The sequence below is a fragment of the Papio anubis genome, chromosome X, assembly GCF_008728515.1.
Source record: "Papio anubis isolate 15944 chromosome X, Panubis1.0, whole genome shotgun sequence".
Lineage (NCBI taxonomy): Eukaryota > Metazoa > Chordata > Mammalia > Primates > Cercopithecidae > Papio > Papio anubis.
In genome coordinates this window covers 86308339-86312156 of record NC_044996.1, presented here as the reverse complement: position 1 = coordinate 86312156, position 3818 = coordinate 86308339, and the positions used below count along the sequence as shown (strand labels likewise).

The following is a 3818-nucleotide window of genomic DNA, read 5'->3' as shown; positions in this document are numbered from 1 at the left end:
GCCTTCTTCTGTTATAATTTCCTTTCTAAGAAAGTTTAAAGAACTTCTTTTAGCTATTTTTTAAGGATAGATTTGCTAGCAACAAATTCTCTTTATTTTTCTTCATCTGAGAATGTCTCGATTTACCCTTCATTCCTGACAGATATTTTTGCTGGATATACAATTTGTGTTTGACAAGTCCTTTCTTTCAGCACTTAAAATATGTTGTTACTTATTTCTGGCCTTTATGGTTTTAGATGAGAAATACATTTTCGTTGGAATTAGTATCATCCTAGAGGAAATGTGTTGTTTGTCTCTGGCTGCTTTCAAGATGTTTTCTTTATATTTAGTTTTCAGAAGCTAAATATCACGTGTCTTGACATGTGTTTCTTTGGATTTATCCTATTTGCAATTCACTGAACTTCTTGAATCTGTGAGTTTATGTGTTTCACCAAATTTGGGAAGTTTTCAGCCAGTATTTTTTTTGAGTATTCTCTCAGCCATACTCCCCTTTACTTCTGGAACTCTGGTAATAAGAACTTTTATATCTATATTTTTTATACATTCTCACACGTCCCTTAGGTCCTCTTCTTTTTTAAAAATTCTATTTACCCCCGTTGTTAAGATTGAATAAATTCTATTTATCTGTCTTCAAATTTACTGATTCTATCCTCTGTCATCTCTACTCTACTATTAAGCCCATCGAGTAATTTAAAAAAATTTGCTTATTGCCTTTTTATGTTCTATAATTTCCATTTGTTATTTAAAATATAACTTGAATTTCTTTTCTGACATTTTCTTTTTTTTTCATTTATTTCAAGGAAATTTGTAAGTCCTTATTAAAGCAATTGTATGATGGATACCTTAAAATCCTTGTAAGGCAATTCTAAAATCTCTATCAACTCAGTGTTGGCATCTATTGGTTGTCTTTTCTTATTCAAATTGTGGTTTTCCTGGTTGTTGGTATGATGAGTGATTTTTTATTGTATTCCAAACATTCTGGAAATTATACTGTGAGATGTTTAATTACACTTAACATTATTTTAAAGCACATAGTCTCTATGTTGAAGTAGCACAAGAGCTGGATATGTTCAGCTTCCTGTTGGCCTCACTGACACCAGAGAGTATGGTAGTGGAGTGCTGAATCATGCCGCTTTGTTGCTGCATGGTAAAAATGGAAGCTCAGTTTCTAGTTGGACCCTGCTGACAATGGGGAATGGTGGGGGAGTTGTCTTAGTTTAGGTTGCTATAACAAAGTACTATATACTGCGTGGTTTAAAAAAAAAACCAAATGCTCTGAGTGACAAAATTATTAGCAGACGAGTTTGGAATTGCATCTAACATTGAGTCATGAGTAAACTGTCTTTCAGTCCTGGGAGCCATTACATCTGTACAACAAAGGCTCAAACTTTATAACAAAGTACCTTCAAATGGTCTGGTTGTTTACTGTGGAACAACTGTAACAGAAGAAGGAAAGGAAAAGAAAGTCAACATTGACTTTGAACCTTTCAAACCAATTAATACATCATTGTACTTGTGTGACAACAAATTCCATACAGAGGCTCTTATAGCACTACTTTCAGATTATAGCAAATTTGGCTTTATTGTAATAGATGGTAGTGGTGCAGTTTTTGGCACACTCCAAGGAAACACAAGTCCTGCACAAATTCATTGTGGATCTCCCAAAGAAACACGGTAAAGGAAGTCAGTCATCCCTGTGTTTTGCCTCTTTAAGAATGGAAAAGTGATATAACTATGTTTGGAAAGTAGCAGAGACTGCTGTGTAGCTGTTTATTTCTGGAGACAAAGTGAATGTGACTGGTCTAGCTTTAGCTGGATCCGCTAACTTTAAAACTGAACTAAGTCAATCTGATATATTTGATCAAAAGTTGCAATAAAAAGTTTTAAAGTTAGTTTGTATATCCTATGGTGGTGAAAATGGATTCAACTAAGCTATTGAGTTATCTACTGAAGTCCTCTCCAATGTGAAATTCATTCAAGAGAAGAAATTAATAGGACGATAGTTTGATAAAATCAGCCAGGACATGGGCAAGTACTGTTTTGGCATTGAAGATTCGCTAAAGGCTTTGAAAATGGGAGCTGTAGAGATTCTAATAGTCATTGAAAATCTGGATAATGAGATATGTTCTTCATTGACAAGGCACAGAAGAGGAGAAAATTCTGTAACTCCAGAGCAAGAAAAGGATACATCTCATTTCATAGACAAAGAGACTGGATGGGAACATGAGCTTTTTGAGAGCATACCCCTGTTGGAATGGTTTGCTAACAACTATAAAAATGTGGAGCTACGTTGGAAATTGTCACAGATAAATCACAAGAAATGTCTCAGTTTGTGAAAGGATTTGGTAGAAGTGGAGGTATCTTGTGGTACCAAGTAGATTTCTAGGGAATAGAATGCCAGGAGACGATGAATTTTTTTTTACCTTGGTGACTAGTAGGTAGTCAGCAAAACGTGCCTCACCCTCCAACATCCAACCCAAGGAGCATACCCGTGGTCGAATCCAAACATATCCCTGCCTCACAATTGGAACATTTCCGGAATTTAATCCATGAGCATTGGATATTGAAAAGAAAACCGAAACAAAGCCAGACCCAATCCTACACTTTGGTTTGTCATGGTGTTAACACAGCAGCCTACAACTAAGTTCCTAAATGCAACTTTGGACTAGTGTAAAAAGGAATCCCAGTTTTCACTTTACTTGGTAGTAAAATTGGTTGCTCTTGTATTTTATGAAAAAAAAAATCTTTTTTTTGACCTTCATACGTAGAAGCAAAAATACTTTAATTGTTGTAAACTTTCAAAAGTTAATAGAAGTGAGATCAGACTGGTTTGTTTCTTATTTTGATTGGAGAAAAATTAAATTATTGCATTTTGCAGTGACCCATTTACATGGCATTCTCAGCTTAGACTGCATAAGAAAAAATATATGTGGTGAAATGTTGGAACCATTTCTCTCTTGGTCTCTGTTTGATGTTGAAAGGGTGAGCTAATAGGAGGCAATTTCAACTTCACTCCCTCACGCTACCCACTCCCCTGCCAGTCTGGCAGTTTCAAGGATGCAAATTGCATTGCAAAATCAAACTGACTCCTGAAGTATTTGGGACAATGCACTGTTTGCTTCCATTTGTTTGGCAGACACATTTGTGCCAGCATTTGGGAGCCCTTTGAATCAATTGTTTTGACAAGGGTCCTTATAACCTTAGCCTACTAGAAACCAGTTTGGGATGGATATGATGGGGCTTCTGTCTGCTGCCGGGATTGGGAGAAATAAAACATGCAATCTAAGCGGAAATGAAGAAATTTAAAGATGATTTTATTTTGTTAGGGCCAATTCTCGTTTAAAGGGAGGTGGGCGTGTTTTCCTTGTGTTGGATGGCATGAAATTATGTGAATGTTTTGATTTATTAAACTGAACTGCAAGGTTTTTCACAGAAACGACAGACATGTATAACTACATGTAATTATAAACTCCCGACCTCCTGGTGGGGTTGGGACATCTGTTTCAAATGTGGGACTTACAATCACCTCTCACATGAGAAATTAGGGGCAGGTGGAAAGGGATAGGACACAGCTCTGGCACCATGGACTTAAGACTATTTTGGATTCAAAAGTTGGCCTGAGACCTTGAAGCTTATGCTTCACATCTGGGCTATAAGTCAGACTTGAACCCAGTTGACATGCATGCCATGCTTGATGTGGTGACAGCTAACAAAGTGTATAGTATGTGCCCAGTGGTAGCAATGGAAAAAAGTATAATGAATGGACTTTGAAGGACCAAAGTCAATTGATATCACTTCCACACCGACTAGGATAGTGG

General features: G+C 36.5%; 1 pseudogene; it reads left to right on the top strand.

Annotated features, from left to right (window-relative positions):
* Positions 1 to 1267: 1267 nt before the first annotated feature.
* LOC101014890 lies at positions 1268 to 2442 on the top strand (annotated as a pseudogene).
* The last annotated feature ends 1376 nt before the right edge of the window (positions 2443 to 3818 follow it).